This window comes from Physeter macrocephalus, chromosome 3 (genome assembly GCF_002837175.3).
Source record: "Physeter macrocephalus isolate SW-GA chromosome 3, ASM283717v5, whole genome shotgun sequence".
Classification (NCBI taxonomy): domain Eukaryota; kingdom Metazoa; phylum Chordata; class Mammalia; order Artiodactyla; family Physeteridae; genus Physeter; species Physeter macrocephalus.
Genome location: NC_041216.1, coordinates 16,192,838 through 16,204,628, shown reverse-complemented (window position 1 = coordinate 16,204,628; position 11,791 = coordinate 16,192,838).

The following is an 11,791-nucleotide window of genomic DNA, read 5'->3' as shown; positions in this document are numbered from 1 at the left end:
ATTTTTTTTTAACATCTTTATTGGGGTATAATTGCTTTACAATGGTGTGTTAGTTTCTGCTTTATAACAAAGTGAATCAGCTATACATATACATATATCCCCATATCTCCTCCCTCTTGCATCTCCCTCCAACCCCCCCATCCCATTATTTATTTATTTTTTATTGTGGCTACTAGAACATTTTAAATGACAAGGGGCTCATGGGACAGCGCTAGCCCACCCCGACGTGCTGTACTGTCTGGTGACCGCAAGGTCAGAAGTATTCCTTTGCAGCTGCTGTAGGCAGCCCCAGTTGGGCTCAACTGGTTGCCTCACCATTCCTCAGATAGTTCTGCTTTCTTGCACCTTTGCCCCAGGGGTTCCTCTCCCTGGCTCATCTTTTTTCTGGACTCGTCTTTCAACCAGTGAAAGCTTCCACAACCCCGCAGTCACACACCAAGTTCCTAGACTTACTCTGTATATATTATAACCAGTTCTAATTAGTCTTTTCTCCAACCAAGTTGATAACTGCACCAACCAACATTTGTATGCAATTTAACTTCTACAAAATATTTTTTCTCAGCCACAGTCTAAAGTAATCCACACAATCTCTGATATAGGAATTGTGGTTATTGTTATTTCATAGATAATGGAGGCTCAGAGACGTTAAACTACTTGGAGGAGGGCACACAGCTTGTCAAGGTCAGGGACTGAGCCTTCATTATTTCTGGGTCTTCTGTGCCTTGCGCAATGCCTGCTACCTAGTCGGTGCTAAAAAACTGCTTAATGGGGAATTCCAGTGGCTAGGACTCTGCGTTTTCACTACTGAGGGCCCAGGTTCGATCCCTGGTTGGGGAACTAAGATCCCACAAGCCGCAGCGGGGGCCCAAACAAACAAAAACTGCTTAATGAATGAAACCCATTTGGACGGAAAGGGGCTGTTGCCAATGTGTAGATCCCAAGTAAGAGTGTTAGCGGGAGGGGAGCACATAGGGTAGGTTCAAATCCTAGCCTGGTGACCTTGTTCAAGATACCTAATGCCTCTGTTTTCCCATTTCTCATCTGTAAAATGGGTTTTTGTGAGGATTTCAGTAAATTAATATAACATATGGAAGTGCTTATTATTGTTATTATTATTATTATTAGGAGCATCTTCAAATGGGATAATTCAAACTGCTTAGTGAGGTTGTTGACAGTAATGTGCCTGGAGCATTATATGAGCTTAATAAGTGGCAGCTCTTATAATCCAGTGTTTTTTAAATTTTAAGGGAGCAGAATGCTTTTTACCATCAATGGAACACCTATTCATAAATCAGGTAAAAATCTGAATTCATGTCACCTATGTCCTCTCTTCCAGGCAGCCCAGATTCCTCTGTGGAGCCCTCAGGCTCCAAGGAACAGATTGAAAACCTCTCATCTAATCCACCTCTGTCATTTTACCATCAAGGAAACAGTCTAAGGGTGGGGATGTAATTTTCTAAGATCACCCAACAAATCAGCAGCAGAGCTGGAACTAGATTTCACATCCCCCAAACCACAATCGAAACCCTCGTGCTGTAAGCATATAAGTGACCCTATTTCGAAAAGCTGAAAAGGGGTGTTTCCCTGAGATGGATGCCCTTTGCTGAATGTTGCCAAGGCCACCCCAGAGTGAGACAGGAAATGGTGCCAGCCGAGTTCTCAGCCCTGGACATGAATAAGAGACAGTGTAAGCCTTTCTCAGATCCCATATCCACCCTCCCACTTCTGGAAGCTTCCTCCCTGCACCCCTGCAGCCCCAGTCCCATCCCCCTCCAACTCTCTTGCCATATTTCCCTTAGAAAACAGCCCCCCACCATCAGAGGATGGCTTACCCCACGCAGAGTCCAGCCTAGAAGAGGGATGCCGGGGTGGTGGTGGCTGGTATTTGTGCTTCACCCAGGCCTGGCGTGGCCACCAACCTATGGTTATTGTCCAAATTAAGGCCAGGAAATACAGGCACTTGGATGGAGGTCCTAACAAGAAAACATCCGACAACAGGATGCACAGAGCAACAGGAAACCCAGCTCCCTGTCTGCCTTTCCTCTGAGCAGATAGAAATCCCTTTTGGAGTCAGAGCTTCTGGCTTCTAGATGAGCCTTCCTCCCGGGCAAGGACTGGTCTGAATGCCCGGCGCAGAGAGAGACTCAGTGCTTGCTGTGCTACACAACTGTTCCAGTTCCACCTCTGCATGGCTTGTCGTGTGACTTTGGGCAAGTCCCTTCAGCTTTCTGAGCCCCTCTTCTCATTGTAAAATGACAATGACAAGACCTGTCTGATTCTCCTTGGGAAAACCAAATTGGCTGGCAATCTCCCCCATGGCTCTTTAACCAGGTCCATGGGGAGGCTGTGATGGGGTACCACTCCTTTCAAAGTGTAGGTAAGACTTCATGTCTGTGCGTTTGTTAGGAGGAAAGGGTTCATTTTTTAAAAAAAATCAGCGGGTCAGTGGAGTTCCAAATATTAGGAACCACTGATGCGTGCAAAAACATTTTGTGACTTGACATCGTACAAATGTAGTATTAAAAGAGAAACAAACAACCAAGTGCTTTTCCCACCTTAGAAAAATGCCAAACCCCCAAACTACATGACACTCTTTCCCCAGAGTGCATGCCCATGCTGCAGTGGGTGTCCAGGACCTGGAGCCCTGGCTCCTGCTGAGTGTCTGCGAAGGTCGCAGTGAGTGCCCGGAAGCTGCTCAGGAAAAGGTGTGCCTGGGGGTTTTACTGACCCGAACTGAAAGTGTGAAGTGAAAGCATGCCATGGTCACAGCTGGCCCCTCTGTACTGCTGTGTTGAAAGCCCAAAGGCACTGGGGACCTTGTGTGAGTGAGAAGGAGCTGGCCCTTTGATTGTGGCCGCTACAAGTGCAGTGAGAAGCTGAGGCTGGAGGCCGGGAGCCATGATATTTATCTCTTACTGGGAGTGGGGAGGCCTGGGTTCCGGTCCCTGTTCTGCCACTGAGTGACTTTGGGCAGGTCCTTTCTCCTGTCTGGGTCTTTCTTTACTCACCTTTAAAGCAAGTGGGTTGCCTGGGTCACTTCTTAGGTCTTCTCTGGGAAACTCACCGTGTTGGATCACAATGTCACAGGCTTGGCAACCAGACCTCCCTGGATTCAACCAGCCCTGGATTCAAATCCAGCTCTGTCCCTTGTGGGCTGTGTGATCTTGGGCAAGTTACTTCACCTATCTGAGCCTCTGTTTCATTCATCTGTAAACTAGGAGGGATACTACCCATATCACACTGCTGTGCAATCAAGTGATAGAAATTTTTGAAATGAATGGTGGCTTACAGTATGTGTCTAATGAATGGCAGGACATACTCAGTAGAATTAGTTTATAGGATTCTTACAGGATTCTGTGCTTGTCTTGTCCAACTGTCGTCTGAGAACTTAGGCATATAGAAAGCTCTTCACTCATCCTCAGTGGACACTTTACTACCATGAAGTCCAGACCATCACATTAAAAAAACAAAAACAGGGCTTCCCTGGTGGCGCAGTGGTTGAGAGTCCGCCTGCCGATGCAGGGGACACGGGTTCGTGCCCCGGTCCGGGAAGATCCCACATGCCGCGGAGCGGCTGGGCCTGTGAGCCATGGCCGCTGAGCCTGCGCATCCGGAGCCTGTGCTCCGCAATGGGAGAGGCCACGGCAGTGAGAGGCCCGTGTACAGCAAAACAAAAACAAAAACAAAACAAAAACAAAAACAAAAAAAAGTGTTTGACCTGCATGAATGATCCATTAGTAATAGACCAAGTTGAGGCTCTTGACTTGCTTCTCAGCAGGGCTCTTGATGCTATCTATGTTCAGCCATAGGAAGGGTGTCGTGGGGCCTTCCTTCCATCTTTCTTCTCCTAGTTCCCCTCCGTGCTTGGTAGCACTTGGTTGCAGTTGCAAGAAAGTTTTCTGGAGTTTTGGGCTGTGGGCTATGTTCCTTTGCCCAAATCTTATTTAGCTTTTCAGGCCCTATATCAAAAGCCACCTCCTCCAGGAAGCATTCTCTGGTTTCTCCTTACCTGTCTACGAGGATGAAACTCATTGAGTCCTAATGCATGGATCACTGTCTACCTTCCATTATTTGTGTCTTTTCCTCATATTGCTCCCTGGACTGTGAGCTTCTAATTTTGAGCATAGAATCTGGGTCAGGGAGTGGTGGCATCTTTGTGTTCTACTCCCCCTCACACCAAAAAGAGCCCACAGTAGACTCTTGGTGGAGATCTTTTGATGAAGGGCCCGAGCTAAGCTAAGCAGCCCTATGGAGATGGAACTCAGCTCACATAAGCAAGGCAATTTGATGGCCTCCAAGCCACCACTCCCCATTCCCAAGTCATGGCAGACATTGTCCATCTGTCCCAGTCCTCCCACGCCCTAAGCCTCACTGTAAGCTTCTCACCATAGTGTTCCTGGCCCACACATCCAGACTTCCGGAAAGAGGCGGAAACCACAAGCAGCAGGTCAAAAGCAGAGAGTTAACTAGAAGGTTGGCAACTGTCCAGGCTCCTTAACCTTATAAACAGAGCACCAGGATAGTCATTCCTAAAATGGATTTGGCAGGAGAGGTGGGCCAGCATGTGGAAGAAGGAACTTAAAATTTCTCCAGTGATATGAGTCGCAGGAGAAGGTTATCGATGTGAGGCAGAGTATAGAAATTGCTTTAGAGGAGAGATGCAAAGGGCTGCCAAAGGGGTTATTTCCCAAACTGATTTCTCTAGTACTTTCCTCCTGGATTTCCAGCCCTTTGGGCACAGGGCCTGGCAAAAAGTAGGCTCTTAAATATCTTCAAATCAACTTATTGAATAAATGAATGAAAAAATGTCTATTAGGAAAAAAGCAGGTTTCTTCAGACAAACTTTCGTGTTTCCTTTTCCCTCAGCTGCCAGGAAGCTCAGAGCTAAATGCAGTACAAGCCAGCAGTGCTGGGTCATTCAAGGTTGGTTCCTCATTCACTTATTGCTCCTTTTAGTAGTTTCTAGTGTTTTTCTTTTTCTTTTTTTTAATTAAAAAAATATATATATCTATATTTATTTGGCTGTTTCGGATCTTAGTTTTGGCACTCGGGATCTCGTTGCCGCATGCGGAATCTTTAGTTGCGGCATGTGGGATCTTTAGTTGCGGCATGTGGGATCTAGTTCCCTGACAAGGAATCGAACACAGGCCCCCTGCACTGGGAGCGTGCAGTCTTAGCCACTGGACCACCAGAGAAGTCTCTCTAGCGCTTCACTTTTATTTCCACTGCCCTAATTCATAACATAGGTCACCTTCAGTCCTTTTAGGAAAGAGTTTGTATTTTACAGAATTGGGGCAAAAGATCATCATTGAGGTCTCCTCTACAATTCCTTTCTCAAATGTCTATTGGTCGTCAAAGAAACCCAGTCCCCATGAATCTGCCTTGTGGGGCTAAAGGATTTTGTCCCAAGTCTGCTGTCTACTCACCATTCATCATTCCTGACCAGGGGTCTGTGGGGTCACCACCTGCTCTCTGGACACTCATTCTCCCTGGACCTTCCTTCCTCATTAATCTGTATCATCTCCAGCCTCTCTCCCAGGAGGAATTGAGCTAAATGATGCCTGAATCCTCTTTCCACTGTAGCGACGGTTAAATGCCACACCTTCGGAATGAAGCATTGCAGGGTTCAAATCCCAGCTCTGCCACTGATGGGCTGTGTGACCTAGGGACAAGTTACTCAAACTCTCTGAGCCTCAGTTTCTTCATCTGTAACTGGGGAAATTAATACCTGAATTCTTTTTTTTTAACTGTTCGCAAGTTTACTTCTGAGTTGCAAAAATATTTTCCCTGTAATAATAGCATGGTTGATGTGCAGATGAAATAATTATTTAAAACAATTAAGCAGTAGCTTGGCCGCCTGATTGAACGACAGAGCGTGTGTGAGATGTAGTAGAAAGAAAAGCGTCCCAAGTTAGGAAGCAGATACTCAGGGTTTGAACCTGGCTCTGGCACTCGTTAATTCTATGGAGAAGTCACTTCCTCTCTGTTGCCTCCATACTGCCATCTGAAAAGAAGACTGGAGGATAGTGGTGATGGGTACTTGGCATCGCACTAGCACTTTCTCTTCAGTATCTCATTTAAACCTGATCTTATCATTATTTTCAGTATTTCATAAATGTGGAAATTGGGGTACACGGTTGCTAAGAGACTGGCTGGGGGAATCAGAAACCTGTGCTCTTGTTCATTCCTCTGAAGACCCAGGGTCCCATCCTATTGCTTTACATTCTTTACCTCCTCCAAACCATTACACGGTAAATTAACAAACCTGAAATCTGCCCACAGGACAGTTTTGTTGAGTCTTTTCAAATATCTTCTTCTTCTTTTCAACTACCTTATACTCCAGCAACTTCCCTTTCCGAGAATAGACTCATAAGGCCCACATTCAGATCATACTTGACAGTCTGCAAAGCAGGGAAGGGCTCATGGCTATTATATGAAGCAGGTAGCATTTCTTGAGCAAATGGGTTTAGAGAGGGCAAGTCACTTGCCCCCAGTTCACAGCAAGTGGCAGGCCAAGCCAGGACTTGAGCCTTTGTGTTATGACAAAGTCAAGTTGATAAAGGGACAGGATCTAAAGCATGACACTGCCCAGGTGACGGCAGACGCAGGCAATCTTTTGTCTTTAGTCCCAGGGTCAAATCACATCTCTTTTCTCTTTTTGTCTTTTTCCTCTTCTGACCAGTTTCACTCAGTCATGCTTCCATTGCTACTATTAGCTGGCGTAGATTTTAGTCCTGTCCCCATCAGCCTGGTGAAATCTTGATCCCCATGGATTTGCCAGTCAGGCTGATTCCCAGTCCTGGCTCAGCCAAGTATTAGCTTTGTGCCCTTGGATAAAGTCACTTACTTCATTCACTTCTTTCCCGCAGTTTCCTCATCTGTAAAATGGGAATGACATATAGTCCACATTTCATTGGTGGTGAAGCATGAGGACTAGTTGGGATAGCATCATGCTTAGTATAGTGCCTGGTACACAGTTAGCCCGCCACTGATGGCAGATTATATATGTATATATAATATGTAGACATATTGTAGCTTTCTCCTCAAAAATTTTTTTTTTTTTTTTTTTTTTTTTTGCTATGCCACGTGGCACGCAGGATCTTGGTTCCCTGACCGGGGATGGAACCCGCTCCCTCTGCAGTGGAAGCGCAGAGTCTTAACCACTGGACTGCCAGGGAAGTCCCTCTCCTCACTTTCTCAAGTTCTTTGTTAGTTGGCAACAAATGAGAGTGACAATGCCATGTCTGCTAAGCCCCTGGGCTGGTGTGAGGGCAGGGCCGTGGTCAAGGAGGAAGGCAAAAGGCAGGAGAGAGGGGGTGAACAGGGGGAGAAGATCCTGTTTCCAGTCAGGACGTTTGGAGCTGAGTGAACAGGAAGCTGACAATATGCCTGGGAGCCTGATGGATTACTAACCAGGCCGCGGTAAAGAAGTCAGTACCCGACAGCCTGTAATCATGAGGAGAGCCCTGGGTCAAGGAGATAGGAGTCTGGATTCCAGGTCCAATTTGGGGTGGAACTGATGCCTGGGAACCTCAGGCAAAACGGTCCCCTTCTCAGAATGCCCATCTGCACCAGATGAGATCTCAAAACCCTTCCAACTTGGTCCTTCCATTTTGTGAGTTGTGCAATTAACTGCACACAACTGGGGCGGGCTGGGGCGGGGCTGGGGCAGGGCAGAGGCGGGGAGTGGGTGCGGGGATTTGTCAGGTTGGAAAAGAGCTAACAGTGAGAACGCCTGGAGCAGCAGTTCTCAAACTTCATGGGCTCAGCACCCCTTTACCATCTCAAAAGTTACCCAGATCCTAAAGGGCTTTCCTTTGCAGGTTACATCTTTCAACACCTACTGGGTAGAAACTAAAACTGACAACTTAGAAACAATATTTAATAAAGCTGTTACATGTTAATAGAAATAACATGTTTTTAATGAAAATAATTTTGGGGGGCAGATATCTTTATTGTCAGGCAGCTGGATTCTCAGCTCTGCTTCTGCATTCAGTCTGTTATAATGTGTCGTTGTGGTTAAAGCGTATGAAGAAAATGAATTTTTCACTGTCTCCTGTGCTTCCTTTGTGGCAGGTGCTACAGGAGGCATTTTACCTGCACTCTCTCCTTTATCCTGCAAACTGCCCTTGCAGATAGAAATGTTTTATTCTCACTATCTTAGAGATCAGGAAAGTGAGGTTCAGCTGAATGGATTTGCCCAGGGTCACACAGCTTGTAGGTGGCAGAATCAGAACCCAAAGCCAGGCTGCTCTGCTATAGCTGGTGCCAGACCCAGTCCACGGAAGGCAGGCCAGCCTGGATGGAGGGGGACGGGGGTCTTTCTCACACTCTGGGCAACAGTCTCTTCCCTGGTCTCCTTTTCCTCCTTTCCTCCTTGAACCATTTCCTCTAACCAGGGCCTCCAGCACCACCATTAGCTGCCGGCCTTGGAGTTTAGTGTAGGAGAAAGAACTAGCAAAGTCAACAAACAAATAAGCAAATTGAACAGTCAGTATCTGGTAAGAAATAGGAAAACTCAGTATGCAAATTGTGAAATGAGAGATGTGCTTCAAAGAATGGATGTCAGTATTACTCATTACAGTAGAGAGGTTAAGGAAATCAACTTCTACTTCACTAAGAACTTCAGCTACCTTTAAGTGAAGAAGAACCTGCTATGCACCAAGCAGTGACTCCAAGGCAAACCTAGAAGATCCAAACCATATCTTTGGAGGTATGATTAAGAAATCCTTTCCTAAAGATAGCAAAAAGAAAACCATCTGTGTCCTATTTGAATAGTGGTTCTCAATCTGGGGAACTTTAAAAAATACCTGTGCCTGGGTTTCACCCCCAAATATTCTGATGTAATTAGCCTGAGAAGGCTGGCATTCTACAAAACTCCCAAGTTAATTCAAACATTTAGTCAAGTTTGAGGATCATGTACTGGTGAGTGGTTCTCAAAGTATGGCCTGTACCAGCAGAATCAGCTTCACTTATACATTTGTTGGTGATGTGGATTCTCTGATCATTCCCCACACATACTGAATCAGAAATACTTGGAGGGGACCTAGCATTTCATCAAGTTCTCTAGATTATTCTGATGCACACTAAACTTTGGAAACCATTGTATCAATATAGAGATTCAGTGTTGTATTGAGGGATAAAAAGGCTAGATTGCTGGGCTTTGCATAAAAGATTTATGATAAGAAAATGAAGGTGGACTATATCCATAGTTTGATCATAGGGGATGGTTTTGCTGTTTCTCCTCCTTCTCTTTCTTTCTTTTTTGTTTTTTAAATAAATTTATTTTATTTATTTATTTATTTTTGGCTGCGTTGGGTCTTCGTTGCTGTGAGCGGGCTTTCTCTAGTTGAGGCGAGCGGGGGCTACTCTTCGTTGCGGTGCGCGGGCTTCTCATTGAGGTGGCTTCTCTTGTTGCGGACCACGGGCTCTAGGTGCGCAGGCTTCAGTAGTTGCAGCATGCGGGCTCAGTAGTTGTGGCGCAAGGGCTTAGCTGCTCTGCGGCATGTGGGATCTTCCCAGACCAGGGATCAAACCCGCGTCCCCTGCATTGGCAGGCGGATTCTTAACCAGTGTGCCACCAGGGAAGTCCCTATCCTCCTCTTTCAAAGAAAACCTACTACAGAAAATTTTAGGAACTCAGTCATTAAAGTGTAAATGCCCGATAAGAGTCTCTGGCTCCCCCTCACCCTGGGGGTACTTGCTGCTGGTGGAAGCTTGGTCAGGAGTCAATGGGAAGCATGGCGGGGGGAGCAGGTGGGTTTAGGAGCATTGTTAAAACTGTTAAAATGACACCTAGAAGTGGCTTGTCAGCCCCCTCCGCCCATGAAGTGCTCTCTGTAGGACAAGCAAAGCGTTGTAATGGGGTCGGGGGCGGGGCAGAGAGGCCGTTAAAGGATGCTGAGGACTTTTCATGGTGGCTCCTCTGTAATAGCAGAGAGTAGGAAAAGGTTAACCGCATGGTGGGTACTCTGAATCCCCTGTGGTTTCCTTGCAGGCTGCTCTGCCTCTTCCTGGCTTGGCCAGATCCCAAAGGGTGGGGTGCCTCCCTAATCTTGATTCTGGTTGTTTCTAGGGTTGCAGCAGTGGGGGCGGCGTTTACAATTCGGGCTGTTGGCCCCCACGCGGAGGCGGGAGTGGTGGGGTGATGATACGCAAAGCCCTGGAGGCTCAGCTCTTGAAACACACCAGTGCTCATGACAAAGACAGAAAGTGACACTGAATGAGCACTTACTGTATACTGTGGGCCAGGCTCCATGCTACGCCCTTTACACATTAACTCAGGTATTCCACACAACAAGCCAATGAGGGAAGAGGTATGACTCCCGTTGTATAATTGAGGGAACTGGCCTCAGTAAAGAGGCTGGGTCGTAGGGCCGCAGGCCGCTAAGATGTGAGTGGTGACAGAGTGGCTGGAGGGTCACAGGGATAGCTGGACAGTGGCTGATGCTAAATTAAACCCAGTGTGGGCACTCAGGCCACGGACAGATAAGGAGAGGCCAGACATCTGTGGAGCTGACCCTCAAGCAAGCTCCACGATAGCCTTTTGTGATAGAATGAATTCACCTGAGTTTGGGGATCTGTCTGGCTTCTGGCCTCCGTGGCCGTGAAGAGGAAAGCACATTACCATTTCTGGCCTAGGATTTGGGATCAGATCCAGCAATACTGATTCCTTCAGTATACCTACTTGCAAGGTAACCTGGATTTCTATCTCCTGCTTCTGTGAAGAGAGGTGGTGAACAGGTAAGGATCAGCTCAGAATAAGAAGGGAATAGTTAGAGGTTTAACAGGCAGGCTTGAGTCACAATTGTGAGTTCTGATTGTGCCCCCTTATTAAATCTGTGGGCTCTTGGGCAAATTACCTCACTATCCTGAGCCTCAGTGTCCTCATCTGTAAAATGGGGATAATGAAATTATCTCCCCTCAGGGCGGTTGTGAGAAGTGAATGGGGTGGGTGGCATGTAGAAAACGCATAACACAGTGCCTGGCTGGCGCTTAATAAATCCTCATAAACGTTAGCTATTATGTTTATTGTTTTTGTGTGCATTTTCTCTGCCAGACTACTTAAGGATCATATCCAAAATTTAAAGAGCAAAATAAAATAGAATGAGATGGTTGGACTAGACCACCTCTCATCTCTCCTGACTCAGGAACCATTTCACAGTAAAATATAATCTTACAAACCCCCATGAGAATTATTTGGGCTATATCATAATTTTCTATGGTCCATGAAAAAGGAAGTGTTTTTAAGTCAAATGTACTATTTTTTAAAAATTTATTTATTTATTTATTTTTGGCTGGGTTGGGTCTTTGTTGCGGCGGGCGGGGGCTACTCTGTGTTGGGTTACGCGGGCTCCTCGTTGCTGTGGCTTTTCTTGTTGCAGAGCGCAGGCTGTAGGTGCGTGGGCTCAGTAGTTGTGGCTCACGGGCTGAGTTGCTCTGTGGCATGTGAGATCTTCCCGGACCAGGGCATGAACCTGTGTCCCCTGCATCGGTAGGCAGATTCTTAACCACTGCGCCACCAGGGAAGCCCCCTAAATCAAATGTACTATTTTTAATAAGTGTATTATTTCCAAAATTTCCCCAACATTTATTTTATTTAAATTATATGCATAATATATAAAAACAAAATTTAACTTCTCCCCACTTTACAGTGGCATATGTGCTTGATTTGCTTTAAATTCATGACAGAAGAAAATGCATGGTTGCTGAACAAATTTTAAAGTGCTGTTTTATGGGGGGACCAAATAGACATTAAAATAGAATGAAAAATGGGCTTCCATGGTGGCAC